This window comes from Aegilops tauschii, chromosome 3 (assembly GCF_002575655.3).
Source record: "Aegilops tauschii subsp. strangulata cultivar AL8/78 chromosome 3, Aet v6.0, whole genome shotgun sequence".
Classification (NCBI taxonomy): Eukaryota; Viridiplantae; Streptophyta; class Magnoliopsida; order Poales; family Poaceae; genus Aegilops; species Aegilops tauschii.
Window position 1 is genome coordinate 596,363,501 of NC_053037.3, and position 21,258 is coordinate 596,384,758.

General features: G+C 46.5%; 1 non-coding gene across 1 annotated transcript; it reads left to right on the forward strand.

Annotated features, from left to right (window-relative positions):
• Window positions 1–9,104: 9,104 nt before the first annotated feature.
• LOC109745501 (uncharacterized) lies at window positions 9,105–16,884 on the forward strand. Its single transcript, XR_005752797.3, has 3 exons — window positions 9,105–9,867; window positions 10,708–13,891; window positions 13,985–16,884. It is a non-coding gene; the product is annotated as an uncharacterized protein (transcript).
• The last annotated feature ends 4,374 nt before the right edge of the window (window positions 16,885–21,258 follow it).

The window sequence follows — 21,258 nt, forward strand, 5'->3', positions numbered from 1 at the left end:
GATTTTTTCCTTGACGAAAGACTTCATATAGCAGAAGATGGCCACCGGAGAGCCAACAGGGGGCCCACGAGGCAGGGGGCGCGCCCTGGGGGTAGGGCGCGCCCCCCACCCTCGTGGCCAGGTGGGTCCCCCTCTGGCGTACTTCTTTCGCTCAATATTTTTTATTATTTCCAAAAATAACTTTCGTGGATTTTCAGGACTTCTGGAGTTGTGCAGAATAGGTCTCTAATATTTGCTCCCTTTTCCAGCCCAGAATTCCAGCTACCGGCATTCTCCCTCCTTATGTAAACCTTGTAAAATAAGAGAGAATAGGCATAAGTATTGTGACATAACGTGTAATAACAGCCCATAATGCAATAAATATCGATATAAAAGCATGACGCAAAATGGACGTATCAACGCGCCGGAGCCGGAGCAGCCGCGCGCGTGGTTGCGGCGCGTGCAGGACGCACAGGACGAGGTGGCGTCCATCAAGATCCAGGAGTAGGGCGCGGCGCTGCTGGAGGCCGCCGCTGCTCCTCCAGCCCGAGGAGCTGGAGCTCCTGCCCGAGACGGGGTCCGCCAGGTCGCCCGGCCCGGCCGTGGAGGCCGGCGAGCGGTGGCTGGAGGCGGCGAGCGGGGAGGGAGGCAGGCGCGGGGCAGCAAGCGGGGAAGGAGGCGTGGCGACGGCGCGCGCCAGGTCGGCGAGGGAACCGCGGCGAGTCGCTCGTGCCTGCCAGGAACGCGGCGGCCACCGCGACAAGCAGCAGGGTCAGGCCCACTTCGACCCGCCAACTCCGGCCCCCTGCTCACTGCGCCGGGGAGATGCGGGGCGGGGCCGGCGACGCATGGCGAGGGAGGCGTCGGGGCTGCATCCGGCCGCGTGAGCTCTCCGCTCCGGCCGCGCGAGCTGTGTGCGGGGTGGAGAAAAGAGAGAAAGGAGAGGAGAGAGGAGAAAGAGGGGAGAGAGAGGGGCTGCCAAGTGGGCCTGCGCATGCAAAAAGCAATTACCGGCGTCCCCAGCTGCCCCCAGGGGGCTGAGTGTTCGGTGGGCGTGCCGGTGGGAAATATCGCCAAAACCGGCGCAAAACGAGGTGTTGGAGACCTGGCTGGGACGTTTTTTTACTGCCGGTGCTAAAAAAGGGGTTTGGGGGGCGTCCTGGGGGCCCTAGTGGAGATGCTCTAAGCCTGTGATGCTCTTGGTGTGAAGCAGACTCCTGCAGTACGTACTGAAGCAAGACCACTCTGCCCTTTGGCCATGCTGTCCCATCTGAAGCATGCCTCACTTGTTATCTGGGTTAATGTAACCCCAAGCCGAGCTTGTTGCAACTCTCTTACTACCAGGAGTGTTTGTAGTGCATAAACTAAATTTCAGTATTAGTTTAATCTGGCTTAAACATACTCCCTACCCTGCTAAAAGATGTTGCTGACAAGCCCTGTGTGTGCGCGCGAGGCCTGCAAAAGTGGTATCTGAATTTTTCAAGTGTCAAAACTGATCTTGTAGTATGTTTTTCTGGCAGTCTAAATATGACCTAAGGGCAACTCTAGCAGAGTTGCGATATCAGCCCGATCTCCGTAATAACCGTCAATATGGTGACTTTGGCCGGAAATGTACCTCTAATATAGTTGTCATCCCGCCTCAGTCGTCATAATTTATGTACCGTGCCCCGCCATAAGGCCCATGGAACTTTGGGGGGGGGGGGGGGGGGGGGGGGGGGATTTGCCCTCCGCGCTAGTTACCGAGATGGGTTCGAGCGTGCTCAAAACACAAAAGACCTAGATGATTTTTCTTAAATGGGACCAAAAGATTTGCCTTGTCTCATTAATTAAGGACAGCTAACAAGTTTTTAGAAAAAACAAGAAACTAAGGCCAAAGTGGCCAATACAAGGATTTCTCTCCCGGGATTAAATCACGTAGTTGCTTGGCGCCCGCCATTACACTACTCTTGAGTTCACCCTTTATCTTGTCGACAATTAGCGAGGGCATGGAGCTCTTGTCACGGAAAACATGTGCATTTCTCTTGTTCCAGATCTCCCATGAGACTAGCATGATGATGGACGACATTATCTTCTTCCGCGCCCCATTGCGCCCTAACACTGACGACCACCATTCCTTTATGGAGCCCAAGGCTGCCCACTCCTCGAGGTGAAGTTCCTCAAGCCCGAGCCACTCCTTTATCATTCGCCATATCCGAAGGGAATATCTACATCCAAAAACAAGGAGAGTCGTTGCTTCGTTTTGTTGCTTACATATTTGGCATGTCTCACAATTGGGCCACCCATCGTCGCTCAAGCCTGTCCTCCATCAAAACACGGTCTTGAATGACAAGCCTGACAAAGAATTTTATTTTGGGCGTGTCTAGGAATCAGTCGACCGAGACTTGACGAAGTCTCAATCAGCTGATGTCATCTAATATCTGATTTGGCCAGTTCTGCCTCCTTCGTTGCTGGGTTTTGGTTTCCAGCGTCATGGGCTTTCGTAGTGGGCTTTTGAGTGTTTCTGCTAGGCCTGTTAGATTGTTTGTCTCTTTTGGGCTGGACTATTTGTTTGTCTGGCTTTTACATTTCCTGTACTGGAGCTTGTCACACTTTCGTCACGACGTGCACTACGTTCGGCTGGCAAAAAAGCACCAGCATGACAGAAAAAGCTACGCTAGATTGTCTTTGTGCATCCTTGTAATTAAGCTATACGCAGAATAGGTTGCTCCATTGACGAAAAAGCTGAAAAAAATAAAATAATGTGAAAAGGGGCGTAAAGAAAACATAATGAGGAAATAGTCTGAAAACGTAAGTTGTCCTATGAGATCTTCAAAATCAAACGCTTACATGTGCCCAAAAAAAAAACGCGATGGCAGTGTATTGTGTCCCTACTGCCAAACAAAAGACGACCACCTAAAGGCACAATTATTTTGCCCAAAAACACAACATGCCACAAAAAATCCCCAAAATAAGAAAAAAATTAAAGACCCACCAAAAACGCAAGTATACGGCATTAAATAAAAATAAATTATCTGCAATGTTAATGTATTAAAAGTGCAACAAAAAGAACATTAACAAGAGGTTAAAATAATGTATGAAAAAGATTAAAATAGCAAGGCATGAAATTTAGATATGGAGACAATATTTATGAAAATAAAAAACACTAGTCGTGTGTGCAAATGGGATGCAATGTGTGATGTGCAATGTAAAATTAAAATAAAAAAATGGAAAACCAGATAAAAATAAAATAAACCATGTACTACTCTAGTTGTGTGTAGGCTGTGGGGTGTGGTGTGCCGTGCAAAATTTAAAAATGATAAAACTAAAACAGATGAAAGAATGAAAAGGACGGGTGCAACAAGACAAAACAAAACAAGGAAAAGGAAACGCTGTACTCTGTATTTGCACCTTTGAAGGCGGTTTGGGTGACACTTGCAGTTGTGTGTCTAGTGGTAGACATATAACTGTCCATCCCTTGACAGAACGCCACATATTTATAGTTGTGTGTGTGTGGGGGGGGGGGGGGGGGGGGGGGGTGACAATTGCAGTTTCGTTCGTAGTAGCAGACATGCAACTCTCTCTCCCCACCCCCACAAAACAACACAGAGTTGTACATGCGTTGAACACATGCACTTGCAAATCGCGGTCGATGCTTGCAATTGCATGTCTAGTGTTGCACATGCAACTGCTCTCTCTCCTCATCGCCCTCTTTGACAAAAAAATGTCCGTTGCAGTCGAGTGTGCATGCAGTTGTAGTCGAGGGTGATGCTTGCGGTTACATGCCTAGTGTTAGCCATGCAACTATCCCATCTCCCACCACCCTTCCACAAAATGAAGGTCATTTTGTAGTCGGATGTGTAGACATGCAATTGCAGTTGAGGGCGACACTTGCAATTGCATGCCTAGTGTCAGACATGCAATTGCCCCCTCTCTCTCGTCATCCATCGACAAAACAAAGGCAAGTTGCAGTCGGGTGTGTAGACATGCAATTGCAAACAAGGGTGACGCTTGTAGTTGTAGTTGAGGGTGACACTTGTAGTTGCATGCCTAGTCTCACACATGCAACTGCCCCCTCTCCCACCACCCTCCAACAAAACAAAGGTGATTTGCGGTCGGATGTGTAGACATGCAATTGCAGTCGCGGGCGACACTTGCAATTGCATGCCTAGTGTCAGACATGCAATTGCCCCCTCTCTCTCACCGCCCGTCGATAAAACAAAGGCAAGTTGCAGTCAGGTGTGTAGACATGCAATTGCAAACGAGGGTGACGCATGTAGTTGCAGTTGAGGGTGACACTTGTAGTTGCATGTCTAGTCTCACACATGCAACTGCCGCCTCTCCCACCACCCTCCAGCAAAAATAAAGGTGATTTGCAGTCGGATGTGGACATGCAATTGCAGTTGCGGGCGACACTTGCAATTGCATGCCTAGTGTCAAACATGCAATTGCTCCTCCCTCTCTCCGCCCATCAACAAAACAAAGGCAAGTTGCAGTCGGGTGTGTAGACATGCAATTGCAAACGAGGGTGACACTTGCAGTTGCATGCCTAGTCTCACACATGCAACCGCCCCCTCTCCCACCACCATCCAACAAAACAAAGGTGATTTGCAGTCAGATGTGTAGACATGCAATTCCAGTCGCTGGCGACACTTGCAATTGCATGCCTAGTGTCAGACATGCAATTGCCCCCCCTCTCTCTCTCGCCGCCATCGACAAAATAAAGCCAAGTTGCAGTCGGGTGTGTAGACATGCAACTGGAAACGAGGATGACGCTTGTAGTTGCAGTCGAGGGCGACACTTGCAGTTGCGTGCCTACTGTACGCATGCAACTGCATTGCCCCTCTCCCCCGCCGCCCCCTCCGACAAAAAAGTCCAATTGCGTCCTTATTGGAAGACATGCAACTGTACTCAGGATCGATGCTTGCAGTTCCACTCCTCTCCCCACCGCTCCCTCCAACAACAAAAAGTCCAATTACAACCATGTTGGAAGACATGTGTGGTTGCTTACCTAGAGTTATACATGCAACTGCCCCTGCCTCTCCCGTCGCCCCTTCCGACAAAACAAAGTCCAGTTGCAACCATGTTGAAAGACATGCAATTGTAGTCGGGATGGATGCTTGCAGTTGCATGCCTAGAGTTACAAAGGCATCTGCCCCCGCTTCTCCCGCCGCCCTCTCCGACAAAACAAAGTCTGGTTGCATCCTGTTGGCGGGGATGCAGTTGCCATTGGAGGCGAAACTTGCAGTTGCAAGCCCTAGTGTACACGTGCAACTGCCCCCCTCTCTAGTCGCCTCTATGATAAAACAAAGTCCTATTGCTTATGTGTGGAATATATGCAATTACAGTAGGGGGTGATGCTTGTAGTTCCATGCGTAATGTATATGTGCAATTGTCCCACTTCCCGACCCTCGAACAAAACAAAAAGTTCATTGCAAGTTGGGGGCAAACATGAAAAAATCCCCCTCCTCGCTTCCTCGAGAAAACAAAAGTTCAATTGTATACATGGTTGAATACATGTGAAGAATGAAGTACCGGGCGACGCTTGCGATTGCATGCATAGTGTTTGTGTTAGAAAAAGGAAGAAATTATGTTTGTGAGTCAGGGCGGATGAGTATTACAATTTATTTTGTCAAAAACCCTTGTTCATTATTTATTATCGATTACATAAAAAAAGACAAACAACAACAACAAAATTAACTAAAAAGGAAAAACTAGTTAGTCAATGCTCACGCCCTTGGCGACACAATTTACAAAACAAATGATAGTTTATATTCTCATTCAAAGTAACCAGTTGATATTCTCATTTTCTGAAAACTGTGCAAACAAAAGCTAGCAACCCTCCCCATTTGAGTATTCAAAGTAAAAAAAAGTTGGTCGAAATAGATGCCTCTGATCATATATCTAGTTGATATAAAAAAAAAAGTTAAAGAACACTACAGGAAACACTGATAAAATATATATCTCTAGCCTGTCCATTTTCAGTGAACTATCTGAACCTCGGTTGATTGACCGGACAAAAACAGAGGGAAAAGGATGACCCAAAAAACAACTACTAGTAGAATGTAAGTGACAAAAAAACATACAATTTGTGATAATATATGTTCCACTAATCAACGGTTAAAGACCTGCCCGCTGATTTGATTGAATGTAAGACAAAAAAGTATACACACAGACTGACAAACAAATCTACTAGCCTGTCCAAGAAACAAACCTAGTACAAAAATGGAGACACACAAAAATCCCACCTATCTGAACCCCATTTAATTAAGTAATCTGTACTGATGGAAGACCAAAATACTCTTAGATCTAACCAACAAAAAATGGATAAACAAAAAGAACAAGAAATTGGACACGAAGAGGGGATACTTGTTGTACCAGCGGGATTAACCCAAGAGAAAAAAACAATGAGAAAGTACGCATCACCTGGCCATCGCACGTGCAAACCACCTGGCCCACAAACAAAAAAAGCCCAAACAAAAGCGGAAACATAAGAAAAAAGCATAACTGGGCCGGATGCGCCCCTAACAACCAGGCCGAAACTAGGCAAAACAGTCACTAGCACGAATCTTCAAGCAACAAAAGATCTAACGGCTGAAGTGTCGACTGAGACTTCGCGAAGTCTCAGTCGACTGAGATTTAGCATCACCGTTTTATTTTTAGAGTAGCCCATCCTTTCCAAACAATGTGAGTCATGTCGGAGCTGTTGATGCCAAGGAATTGCGTGTTGTAAGCAGGAAAAAAGTAAATATACCATTGGTGTGCTGAATTTCCAAGTGATATTGCCCCCCCCCCCCATGCCTTCGGTAAGTTGAACATCCTGAAGCATGGTCCATAGACTGATGAATTCCTGGAGGTTGTCAAGCGAGAGGTCATTCTCCAAATTTATTTGACTTCCTTTATGGTAGTTTTATTTTTGCGCTTGGACAGTTACTTTGATTTCTTGAACATAGCCTATTGTTAGTACTCAGTGCAACTCTAACCGATCCCCTATTCGGTGTTAGAGGAGTATAATTTCTGTTTCCCTTCTCTAACCGAAATCTAGCCGATCTCCATTAGTCGTTAGTGGAGGAAAAAATATCCTCAACCGCGCATGCCGTCGCTAAATTTGCTCCACCGCTACCGCTCGGAGGAAAAATCTCGCCTATCTCTCACCTGTCCCCCGCCACTGCATCTTCGTCGGCGACCGCCCGCTGGACCCAGCCGCTACCTCGTAGCCTTCCTTGGTCCTCGCCCCCCTTCTACCCGACGCGGAGCCCGTTCGTCCACCGTCGCCCTTACCAGAATCTAGGTGAAACGCCGTCGCTACCATAGCCGATTTGTCAGATTGCTTCGAAATTTCCTCCTTTTTTGTCAGCCACCGCATCTGACCTTGCTTGAGCACCACTGCAGGTCACTCCTACACTTTGTCGCCCGCCGGTTTGGCCAAAACGATGGCAGATGCCGGTGCATCACCACCGCACCGCAAGTGTTCGACAGATTGCCTAGGTGAGTTTTTTCATTCGTTTCTTTTGAACCGAGCCGTTTGAATTGTAGATGAAGAGGTTGAGGCAGATGGTCTTCGAGGACTCATCGCCATCTGAAGAGGAAGAAGACGATGAAGACTTTGAAACCGTTTTAGGCATGATTTTCAATGATGATATTCGGCGCCCGAGAAGAGGATCGTAGTTTGGCAGCATACACATCAACCGTGATATGCGGAGGACCATGCCAAGGTCATGAGACACTACTTTGCTCCCAATCCAACTTATTCGGAGAAGTACTTTCATCGGCGCTTTCGGATGCACACAAGTCTTATTTTTTATCATTGCAAAAACCGTTGAGAAGTATGATGACTGGTTCAAGCTCAGGAGAAAGGAAAATGGAGAGATAACTGCAAGCCCTCTGATGAAGTGCGTCGCGGCTGCTCGAGTCTTGGCATATGGGTGTTCGGCCGATGCTATTGATGACTATGTCCGCATTGGTGAAGGCACAATCTTAGAGGGCGTTCGAAGGTTTACTAAAGTAGTGCTCGATGTCTTTGGACATGAGTACATGAGAGCTCCTAGCGAGGAAGACACTCAGAGGTTGATGACAGAGAGTGAAGCAAGAGGATGGCCAGGGATGGTTGGATCACATGACTGTGTGCACTGGACATGGAAGAATTGTCCTGCATGGTGGAAGGGTCAGTACAAAGGCCACTGGAGCGATCCAACGATCATTCTTGAGGTAGTTGCAATGAAGGATATTTGGATATGGCATTCATTATTTGGTTTGTCTGCTCTTACAATGACTTGAATGTGCTATCGAGAACACTATTGTTTTCTAGGATTATTACAGGAGATGTTCTTGGTTGCAACTACTCGATCAATGGACACAACTACTCAATGGGTTACTACCTTGCAGACGACATCTATCCACCATGAGTCACATTAGTCAAAACAATTGCGCATTCAAAAGGTAACAAAAATATTCACTTTTCCCAATGTCAAGAAGCTGCTAGGAAAGTTGTGGAGGGAGCCTTCGGTGTGCTTCAGAAGTGTTTGCAATTGTTTGTGGCCCTACCGATTACTTGAGCTCCAAAGTTCTATGGCAGATAATGACTTGTTGCATCGTATTGCATAACATGATCATTGAAGAGAGGAGGGATATGCCTGAGAACTTTCAATACATCACCAACAGACTCCGGTTGAGCCAGAGTATGATACAAATAGAATCCTGACATTCCCTGAAGAGAATCGCAGGATTGAGAACCGAGAAGTTCATGCTTAGCCCCAAGATAATCTTATCGAGCATCACTGGCAACGTCATAGCGCTTCCTAGTTGTTTTATCACATGATATTTGCTAGATTTGGACCATTCAGTGTGTTTAAAGTTGAATAACTTGATTTGTAAACTTCGAGTTCGATTTGTAAACTATATTCATGATTTGCTTGAATATGTATGTTTAGTTTCTATATGTGTGCTAATATATAATTGAAATGTATACTAGAATTGCATAAATTTACGAAAATATTAACGCCCACGCGTGTGGGCTGAGACCACTTCGCGCGAACACCCTCTTTGTCGTTAGATGCGCTGCATCAATCTTAAAGCAGGGCGCACAGCCACGTCAGCAGTAGCGGTCGTGCGGGCTGTTTGGGTCCTCGCCCGAACGCTGTCCTCTCCTCGCTCGCTCACTCCCACCCTTCTCCCCCTCCCCCATGGAGCGAGTGAGCAGAAAGAGAGAGGGGATCCCGACGATCGAGAGAGAAGATTCCGGCTCCGTGAGGTGGGCGGCGACCGCGATGGCACAATACCCCTTCACCCCCACCCCAGCGCCCCCCTCCCCCAACACTCCTCACTGTCTTCTCCCCCTTTTTGTCGCCGGATCTGAAGAAGGGCCGCCGGCGTCGACCTACCATCGTCGCCGAGGTTGGGGGGCGAGGTCGGGTCTCGTTGTCCCTGCATCGAGCGTGCGCAGCTCCGCCTCGATTCGGCACCGCGTCGCGGACGAGGAGCCAACGGAGCAGGGGATGCTTCTGGCAGAGCAGGCCACGGGCGCCGGCGGCGTCAACCCTTGTGACCAGGCAACGGCAAGGGCGCCAATCCCATCCAACCAACCTCCGCATCCAACACGGGGTCGGCAGCGGCGGGGGTGGCGCAGCGCGCATCGACGACGATGTGGAGACGCGCGCGGTGGATTGCTCGAGGGCGTGGAAGTGCACGGTGTGCCTGCCATCTTAACCTCCCCCGCGCAGCCGTTCCCATGGCTGGTGGCAGCGGAGCCGAGGAGGGCCACTGCAGAGAGGAGTTCCACCGACGAAAGGATGGCGTCGCGCGTGTGAGGCGGGCCGGCGCAGTGGAGGCGGGCTCACCACCGGTGCTGTCCTCTAGTTCCTGCGGTCGTCCTGCTTCCCTGGGCTCCCCCGTGCTCACCAGCACGTCCCCAAGGTGAGCTGCATCTTACCCCTGCTTCCTTCCCTCAATATCGATATACAGAGGCATTGTGCCTGTTGAATTCGTGGGCGGCGACTGTGGCTGGAGTTGCCAGATTTGGACTGTCAGAGCACTTGTGCTGTTTTTCAGCATCATGTAATTTGTGTTGTGAGCCACATTTTAATTCACTTAGCTAAACCTTCATTATACCTTACCCTGTTTTAGCATTCAGAAGATTTGTTTGTTTCATAAATGAACAACCTGTGCCAAGGTGCCTAATTTTTTAGTGCGATGATCACTATCAATTGATGATCAGTTTTTTTGTTTTCATTTTTCAATATGATGTTTGTGAATTTTTTTGATATAAATCCTCCCATGTTCAATCCATAGTTGCCATGGTAATTTTCAATCTGTATTTTTTCATGTTTTTAGTATTGGATGGGACATAGTAGTTGCCATGGCAATTCAAATCTTCATGGAGAGGATCATACAATCGTCCGTGCCATTTTGTCATATAAGTGTTATTTTGTTGCCATGTGTTTATGTGTCATATAAGTGCATTTTTGATCTCATGAAGTCCATCACATTCATGTTTTCTGAACATGGCAAATTTCAGCTTTCCTTTGTAATGCTCTCATGGTAGGTTCTTCAAATTTTGCTGTTTTTCTATTTGTAATGGCAATTCTATGTTTGTTGACATGGCAAATGTAACTACACATCCATGGCAGATTCCACTTTTCATTGCCATGGCAATATATAGTTTTCACTTGCCATGGCAAATTTAGTACCTACATTGCCATGTCAATTTTACTTGTTAAATTCTGGAAAATTCTAAAACATGATAAACTTCTTCAGATCCCGTGCCGGAAGGGGGCTGCGGCGGCTAGGTCATCGAGGCACCGATGTAAGGGGAGGCGATAGCCACGGCACGGACGACAGAGCATGCGACGACGTCTCTGTCGTGGGGGTGGGCCGGCGGGCGGAGGTCACCACCGCTATCTCCGGGCTGGCTCTCTCCGGGCGCGGGGGCCTCGAGAAGGCGGGGCGCTTCCAGATGCGGCGGGTGCTAATGGGCCCGGCTGTGGGCGCGCAGGTGTTTGCCGCGAGTTTTGCATCCTTCTCGCCGGCGGCCGCTTCCAGATGCGGCGGATGCTGATGCGCCCGGGCAGTGGCAGCTAGTGGTCGAGCCGCACGCTCGAGACGAGCTCCCATGGCTCGTGGCGCTGCTGTGCGCTGCCGTCTAGCGTAGCACGCGCCCAAGCTGGAGCGATTCTTATGCGTCGCTTTTCTATGGCGAGCTCCACCATTGCATGTATGGGCCAGCACATACGGTACGTTTGCCATCTCTCCTATGGCTTTTCTAGTATGTCTCTACCATTTTTGCTTGATGGTTTGTGCAGTGTGTTGAGGAATATGATGATTTTTGCTCTTAATTTTTGAAGAGGCAAGTTAGTTCAGGTGGCACATTTACCCTCATCCCGATGGTATAGTTGCCATGGCAAATTTACCTTTGAGCTAACTAGAGTGTTTGTCATGTGAAAAAAAGTTACAGATTTGCCTTGGCTAACTAGAGTGTTGGCCATGGAAAAAAAAAATAACCGATTTGCCATGACAAAATTTAGAACAATTTTGCCATGGAAAAATGTTTAACAATTTTTCCACGGATAAAAATAGCACAAAGAAATGATGGAAAATAATTCCATGGCAAAAACACATTCAAATTTGCCGTGTTATTTTTTATCAAAATGCCAAACCTTTTAGTTTTTAGTTGCCATGGCAACTCAACTTTTTAGTTTTGCCATGATGTGTTGCCGCGGAACTAACAAAAGGTTCGTGTTGCCATGTAAATATATGATGTGTTGCCATGTTTTTTCTTTGCGACATGGCAATTTGTTCTATGAGAGCATGGCAAATGTAGTTTAATATGTTGTCATGTTCACGGCGATTTTTGTGTTGTTTCACATACACGGCATCTTAATACCAAAGAAGATGTCAAGTCTTGGTTAAACACCATGGCAAGTTTGAACATGCTTTTTGCCATCACAATTTTTGATCATTTTTTGTATAATTTCACATTCGTGGCAACTTTTTTTTACATAAGCATGGCAAATTTGATTAAAAAACCCACAAAAAAATTGAATATGCATTTTGCCATGGCATTCGAATATACATTTTTTCCATGGCAAATTTGACAATTTCTTGTGTTATTTCCATTACATGGCAAATTAATGACACCAAATATGGAAAAATTTGGTAAAATACCATGGCAAATTTGAACATTCCCTTGCCAAGGCAACTATTCATCATTTTTGTAATATTTCACAATATTGCAAATTTATTTATATTAGCATCGCAAATTTCATAAAAAAATCCATGGCATATTAGAATATGCATTGCCATGGCAATTTTTATCTTCTTTTCGTGTTGTTTCACATACACGGCAATTTAATTACACAAAGATGGCAAGTTTTGATAAAATACCATGGCCAGTTTTGAACATGCTTTTGCCATGACAATTTTTTATTATTTCACAATCATGGCAATTTTGGTAAAATACCATGGCAATTTTGAGCATGCTTTTACCATGGCAACTATTGATCATTTTTGTATTTTTTTCACATTCATGGTAATTTTTTTATATTAGCATGGCAAACTTGATTACATATTCCACGGCAAATTAGAATACGCTATTTGCCATTGCATTTTTGATCTTTCTTTTCGTGTTGTTTTATATACACGGCAATTTAATTACACAAAGATGGCAAGTTTTGATAAAATACCATGGAACATGTTTTTGCCATGGCAATTTTTGATATCTTTTATTATTATTTCACAATCATAGCAAATAGATCATATATAAGAATGGCAATTTTGACAAAAATCCCACGGTAAATTTGTATATGCATTTGCCATGGCAATTTTAATCTTTTTTTGTGTTGTTTGATTGGCACGGAAAAACATACACAAAATTTTTAATCCATTTTTTTTCTGCCCCCATGATACAGATGCAAATTGCCATGAACTTTTCCTTTTTAGTTCATTGTTTTAATATAAAAAAGATCTTTTGACCATGGCAAATTTTGCTTGTAGGTACGACGACATTTTTTCGGTTTGAACCATTGGGATTTTTTAGTACTAGTTTGTTTGTCACTCTTATCTGTTATGGCAAATTCATCTTTCCGTTTTATAGGATGGTAAATCTGGGCTTTATTATCACAACAAAACTGTGTTTTTATTTTTTTATCATGCCATGAAAGTCTATGCATTTTTTAGTCTATGTATCATGATATATAGAACATTTTTCAACAAAATTGCCATGGCCCATGGCAAATATAGCCTATGCATCATGGAACTTATACTCTATGGATGATGATCTATTGAACATTTTAGTTCATGTCATTTTTCGAAACATATTTTCTTTCTTCCATGACAATTTAATATGTTTTGGTAAACCCTGCCATTTTTGTAAAAAATAACATGATGGCAAGTCGTAAATGTAGTGGCAACTTTTCTAGAAATTCAAATGGTTTTTTCTACTTTTAAAGTTATTGGATGGCATCGTAGGCTTTTTTGGTCGCAGAAAAAAAAAATATGGACTTCTTATTCTTTACTAAGATTGTAGGGCCCAATATAGAGAAGGCCTGTAGGGCCGATACGATGGACGTTCGGGGTGGTGGCAGCGATCGCACTGCATGAAATCGTGCGGGCGGGGAAAGCGATCGTCCCGAGCGATTTGTTCGGTCCAGCTGCCTTCCTGCCACACGTGTGGGCAGTTTCAGTGTTCGCCCACACAACGTCGTGTGGGCTGCCTGCGTGTATGCCACATAGGGTCGTGTGGACGGGTGATCATTATGCCACACGTGTGGCACTTATTGGCGTCCTAAATTTAAGGGTTTACTCCGCTTTATTATTTTTGGTCGGTTAAAGTTGTCCTGAGTAACGCGCGCAATGAGACGAAAGCAAGTCCGTGTCGCCCGCGAAGTCGGACTCCTATTCCGAAATTGGTTGGCTTCTGCTTGCCGGCCAATTACTGCCACAGGTCCGTCGAGTCCTCATTTATTATTCTATACACACTAATTAACTATCCCCGCTTCGTTGATAGATCTTGCGGCGTGTTTCCTTTCGAGATTAGATTTTGCTGCTTGCGGAAGCGGAACCAATGGCAATAATGGCCGACGAGTGCATGGAGCACGCCCTGACCTTCGCCATCGACAGCAGCACGGCGGCCCAGCACTGGCTCGTCCCGCTTCCATCCCAGCACCAGGACGCGGCAACATTGCAGCAGCAGCAGCAGCTTGGATCCGTCGGATACGACGCCGACGCGGCAGAGGAGCTCGGCCGATCGGTCCTGCTCGTCGCGGAGGCCCTCTTCCTCCGCGGCGTCCTCGGTGACGACGATCTCCTACGGGTCCTGTCGGCCATGCCCAATCCCGGCGACGCCTACCGCGACGGCGGTTTCGGAGGAGTCCCTGCGTCAGCATCGGCGGTGGCCGGCCTGGAGAAGCGTGTTTATTGTCGCGGGGGAGGCCAGGGCGGTCCTAGCACGACGGACACGGGCTGCGTCATCTGCTTGGAGGACTTCGTGGCAGGTGACGAGATCGCGTGATGCCGTGCTCGCAGAAGCACAGCTTTCACCGGGGTTGCATCGCCGAGTGGCTGGGACGCAGCAACGCCTGCCCCCTCTGCCGCCACGCCCTGCCCTCCTACTCCTAGCATAGCATAGTGACTTAGGGCCACTTCTTTACGGTCCATTCTAGAGAATCACGGTCCTAGAAATCAAAATCATAAAAGAACTCGTTTCTTCCCCGTGAATTAGCGGAGAATAATCAGAACCAGTAGTGTATTTGAGGAGGATCTGTCCATGTCACATCTAGATATGACACAGGTATGTCACATTTAAGTTGTGACATCAGCGACACCTCACCATAATAGATGCAAGCCCATGACTGTCATTTTGTTTTGTTTGTATTTTTATTTGTCAAATGTCATGCATACGTTAATGTCATAATGAGAAATATCATCTATCTTTCCATCCTAAGGAGCCAACTCGCAACGCGAGGGATCGTGAAAACCAGATCTCGCTCCTGTGCCGTTCCTGAGCGGCACCGGGGCTCCCCACCCTAGCAGCCCTCGGCTCCCCACCTCATCTCCCCCTCCCCTGCCGCCGCCGGGGTGCGCCACCGGGCAAAGCCCGTGCGGTGCCGGCGGCGGCAGGATTACTCTCTGGCGGTGGACGGCTCCTTGGCGTTTAGATTCTGTGTGTGGCTCCTGCACGTGCTGCATGCATGCTGCGGCGACCTGACGGCCGAGCAACACAACTCTCCCGCGATTGCAAGACTCCATTCCGCTGCAGGGCGTCATCGTGAGACTTCGGCTCGTCTCTTCCTGTGGCTTGACAACGGCTTGCTCCAGGGCGTGGAGGCAACTAGGTCACGGGATCCGGTGACTCTGGATCTGGGAGGTTCACGGAGGCTTGTTTCACATGGGGTTCCCTGGGAAAAAGGAAACACCACGTGTCGTTGCTCCCACGCGGATGACCCTAGCGGCTACATCCGAAACCTAGCGCCACCATCTATGTGTCGGCACGGTGGAACCTCTCTGGAGACGGCGGGTGCCGCAGTTGCTCAGATCCGGCATGCCCAGTCCCGGCGGTCTGCCACTCGTCCGGGGCGCGGCGCACGGCTGCGGCTGCCCGCCGTTTGCTGGCGGCAGTGACTTAACACTGGGCGCTCAGATTAGTCATGCTACAACGACATTTTGCGGCTCACGACGGGCAGGGTCAATGAAAGGTCTTCGGAGAGGGTTCATCGCTTCAGACCCGGTGGCTGATTTCGGCGGTGAGATGCAAACTTTGGACTAAGACTTGACGCAGAGAAATGATTGAGCAGCACATCACATGCAGCTGTTGGGATCATGGAAAAGCGGGGGCGACGAAGCATGTGTGACTGGTTGGTGGTGATGTGTGCATCCGGCTCAAGCTCTGGGGTTAAAACTTAGGGCTGACGTGAGTTGGTTATACTTGACAGTTGTGACATTTTTTGCGTCATTACCTTGTTGAAGACATTGCTCGGATATGTTTGGGTTGACTTTTTAGGGTGAAAACCTAGATTCCGACCTTAATGGTTGGATTCGGTGACGGCGGCCCATGAGCACCGCTTCCTTTCTGAAGGTGTTGCCGTTGAAAAACTTGCCGTTCATGTCGAGTCATGAGATGGTTGGTGTGGATATGATCATTGTTACAGTTTGTTGATCGCGGATCTAATCACTTTGGAGTTTTCTTTCTCTTCTTTTCACACCTACACATAGCTTTTATATCATATACTTTGCTAGTTGTTGGCGTGTTTGTGTGTGTTAGTGTTGGCTGTGTGCATTCTTATTATGCAGAGACAGGGTGTGTGCTTATTCTGTCTGTATTCTCTTGATGCTTCATTTTAAACTAATAAAATCCATCCTTTCTCAATTTTTTTTTCTTTTGTCCGTAGATGTGTTCATGTGTGCTCAAAGCACAAAAGACCTAAACGATCTTTTCTAAATGGGACAAAAAGAGTTGCCTCGTCGGGAGCTCACAAGTTTCTAGAAACAAACTACTAGAAACTAAGGCCAAAGTGGACGCCAAGCACGTTGCGTAATGGCGGGCGCCAAGCACCTACGTGATTTAATATCGAGAGAGTAATCCCTTGTATTGGCCGCTTAGCTAGGCCTTAGTTTCTTGTTTTTTTCTACGAACTTGTGAGCTCTCCTTAATTAATTAGACGAGGCAAATCTTTTTGCCCATTTAAAAAAAATCATCTAGGTCTTTTGTGTTTTGAGCACACTTGAACCCATCTACGGATTCAGAATTATTCATAGGAGAAATCTCTATACCCCTTCATAATGAAGTGTAGGATGGTCTTTTTAGAAAATACATTGTTGTCACCAATATGCGGCCTGTGTACACACCGCCCGTATACGGACCTGCGTACGTGGCATAATCAAACCCTATTTGGTATCCACGGTGGCATCTTTTTTTCTATTTCTTTTAATCTTCAGAAATTGCGCACCGCTGGAGATTTGAACTCTCAACTCTCAAGGTTTACTTCAAGTTCTAGGAACCAATCGGGATGCTTTACATGTTGTGCCCACTTACTTTCTTTTTCGATTCTTATGTGGCAAATGTAACTTTATGAACATTCAGACCTTTTTTTTTTCTATTTTAAACCAGATTTTGTATTGTTTTATTTTTCCCTTTTCCCTTTTCCTTTTTGCTTTTTAAATGTGTGAAATTTTCAAGTTTTTTAAAAAATTCAACAACCTTTTCTCAAATTTTCGAATCTTTTTTTCTTGAGCTTTTCTTAGTGCACTTTTTTGAAAATCTATGAAAATTTTCAAATACGTGAACATTATTTTCAAAATAGATGATATTTTTTTTCAATTCGTGGATGCTCGGGCCTGCCCAACATGCGCCCAATGGGAGCGATGATGTCCGCTAGTTGGGTCAAGGCCTAAGCGTTTTTTCCTTTCATATCTTTTTTTTTCTTTTTCGTTTATTCATTTTTCTCTTTTTTGAACTTTATTATACTTTTTGAAACCTATTAAAAAAGTGAAATATTTGTTTGGAATATTTAAAAATTTCTTGTTCCAAATATTATATAAAATTTGAAAAAATGTTCTAGAATTTTGAAAATTTCCGTTTTCAAATTTTTTGTTCAAAATTTTAAGAAATGTCTGCGTTTCAATAAATTTGATAATTTTTTAAAGAAAGTACGTGGTTAGCAATTTGTGTTCAATTTTCCATCAATTGTTGGGAATTTGTTAACAATTTTGGAAAAAGTGTTCTAGTTTGTAAAATGTTCATACATAATTGAATTTCCAAATTCTTGACAAATTTCAGGAAATGTTTTGGACATAAGAAAATGATCATGTTGATTGATAATGACGGAAGTTACAAAAAACATAAGCATTCAAATTAAGAAAAACGACATGCTCACGGATGCACCCACCTGGCCCAGTTTGGCACACTCCTCTCAACTGTTTTTTTTAATATGCATAAATGACCCCAACTTTTTGCGGAAGCCTATGGACATATGAGACATCCATGCCAGGTTTGAACGCCTTCCGACACTGTTTGCACGTTGCGACATGTTCGGCCATTTATCGACTCTTTTTCACTAACAAAACTTCAGAAAATGCAAAACTTGTCAAAAACCAAAACAGTTGGCATGATGCCTTGATTTGGTCACAGAAGTTCGCGAAACAACTAGGGGCCATTTGACAGACGTCGAATAGAAATGTGCTTTCAAAAGGGCCCTTCTGGCCACCCGAACACCCACCATTGAACATGATCTATTTTTGTACATTCTTGAAAGGACCCCAACTTTTGCAAGCAGGTGAGCATGCCCATGGTAGGCTTTCATGCCTGGTTTGAATGACTTTCGACACCATATGCAGGTTGCAACACGTCCGGCAATTTATCTTCCTTTTTTAACCGAGAAAACTACAGAAAATGTAAAACTTGCCTAAAACCCAAATAACTTGGCATGATGCCTTGAATTGGTCATACAAAGTCATAGAAAAATCCGCGCCATTCAAAGGGATGTCGAGAAACAACGTGCTCCCAAACGGATCCTTCTGGCCTACCCGAACACTCTTTGTTGAACATGGTATTTTTTAGAAAGATCTCAGGATTGAATCCAACTTTTGTAAGCAGGTGGGCATGCCCATGTGTGGCATCCATTTCTGGTTTGAAGGACTTCTGACACCGTGTGCATATTGCGATATGTTCGGCCATTTATCAGACTTTTTTTCACAAAGAAAAACAACAAATGCAAAACGTGTCAATACCCCAAAAAACTTAGCATGATGCCTTAAGTTGGCCATACATGAAAAAAATTGGGGTGACACAACGGATGTCAGAAAAAACATGTTGTCAAATGGAGCCTTCTGGCCTACGCGGACACTCTACATTCACTAGTAGAAAAAGGGCCTATTGTCCCGGTTCGTGAGGCCCATTTGTTCCGGTTCCTGAACCGGGACTAAAGGGTCGTTACTAAAGCCCTAGGCCTTTAGTCCCGGTTCTTACACGAACCGGGACAGATGGGCCTCCACGTGGCCGGTGCTGCTAGCCCAGGCAGGATGTGATGCCCCCGATTCAATCATACACTAATCATGCACGCAAACGTGTACGATCAAGATCAGGGACTCACGGGAAGATATCACAACACAACTCTAAAACATAAATAAGTCATACAAGCATCATAATACAAGCCAGGGGCCTCGAGGGCTCGAATACAAGTGCTCGATCATAGACGAGTCAGCGGAAACAACAATATCTGAGTAGAGACATAAGTTAAACAAGTTTGCCTTAAGAAGGCTAGCACAAACTAGGATACAGATCGAAAGAGGCGCAGGCCTCCTGCCTGGGATCCTCCTAAACTACTCCTGGTCGTCGTCTGCGGCCTCCACATAGTAGTAGGCACCTCCGGTGTAGTAGGAGTCGTCGTCGACGGTGGCGTCTGGCTCCTGGGCTCCAATATCTGGTTGCGACAACCAGGTAAAAGGAAAGGGGGGAAAGAGGGAGAAAGCAACCGTGAGTACTCATCCAAAGTACTCGCAAGCAAGGATCTACACTACATATGCATGGGTATCTGTGTAAAGGGGCAATATCGGTTGACTGAATTGCAGAATGCCACAATAAGAGGTGGATAGCTAGTCCTGTCGAAGACTACGCTTCTGGCAGCCTCCATCTTGCAGCAAGTAGAAGAGAGTAGATGGTAAGTTTTCCAAGTAGCATCGCATAGCATAATCTTACCCAGCGATCCACCCCTCGTCGCCCTGTCTGAGAGCGATCACCGGGTTATATCTGGCACTTGGAAGGGTGTGTTTTATTAAGTATCCGATTCTAGTTGTCATAAGGTCAAGGTACAACTCCAAGTCGTCCTGTTACCGAAGATCACGGCTATTCGAATAGATAAACTTCCCTGCAGGGGTGCACCACATTACCCAACACGCTCGATCCCCTTTGGCCGGACACACTTTCCTGGGTCATGCCCGACCTCGGAAGATCAACACGTCGCAGCCCTACCTAGGCACAACAGAGAGGTCAGCACGCCGGTCTAAATCCTATGGCGCAGGGGTCTGGGCCCATCGCCCATTGCACACCTGCACATTGCGTGGGTGGCCGGAAGCAGAACTAGCCCCCTTAATACAAGAGCAGGCTTACGTTCCAATCCGGCGCGCGCCGCTCAGTCGCTGACGTCACGAAGGCTTCGGCTGATACCACGACGCCGAGTGCCCATAACTGTTCCCGCGTAGTTGGTTAGTGCGTATAGGCCAGTGGCCAGACTCAGATCAAATACCAAGATCTCGTTAAGCGTGTTAAGTATCCGCGAATGCCGACCAGTGCCAGGCCCACCTCTCTCCACTAGTAGAAAAGAGGGCTTTGGTTCAGGCCGGGTCAGCACATTAGTCCCGGTTCAGTCCAGAACCGGGACCAATGAGGGCACTGGTCCCGGTTCGTGAGGCCAGGGGCCTGCCGGGCCTCGTGGGGGCATTGGTCCCGGTTCGTCTGGCCCCTTTGGTCCCGGTTGATGGGACGAACCGGGAGCAATGGGCCTCGCTCCTGGCCCACCACCATTGGTCCCGGTTGGTGGCTTGAACCGGGACCACAGGCTGCCCTTTAGTCCCGGTTCATGCCACGAACCGAGACCACTGAGGTGCCTATATATACCCCTCGCCCGCGAGCAGAGCACTCCAGTGCTCTGTTTTTCTCTGGCCGGCGAGGGGAGGGCTTTGTGGTGCTCTAGCTCACCTCCTATGCACATGAGGTGTTCGATGAAATGCCCAAGCCACACTAGTTAAGCTTTCTCCTCTCGAAGCTCGACCTCAAAGCTCCATTTTCCTCGAGATTTGTCTAGGTTTAGCGGCCCGTCACGTCCCATTCCCGTCTTCACCGCCGTCGATCGCCCGCGCCGATCTCGTCGCCGACACCACTGTGGTGAGCCTCCTGTTCTTATCTTCTTTCTGAAAGAATTTTTTTTCTTACTTTAGATAGATACTTGTCTAATTTTCTTACTATTTTATTGCTTGTTATTATATAGTGCGATGGTTTTGGTATCCGCCCCCGTCGGCCCTCGTCCTGTCTATGATTCGGATGTGGTATATATTATATTTATAACTATTGGTTCATTTATTGTTTATGAAAATTATGCCGACCAACGTGACATAGATTTTATTTATCTAGGAGGTATGTGAACCGGAAATTCCAACCGACCCTATTGTTGAGAGGTTAAATTTAGTTGAAGAAGAAAACAATTTCTTGAAGGAAAAAATAAAAAAATTGAGGAGGAGAAGATGATATTGGAGTTGCATGTTGCGGATGTCGTCGATGATCACAAGATCAAGATGGATGCAATGCGCTTGAATATTAGA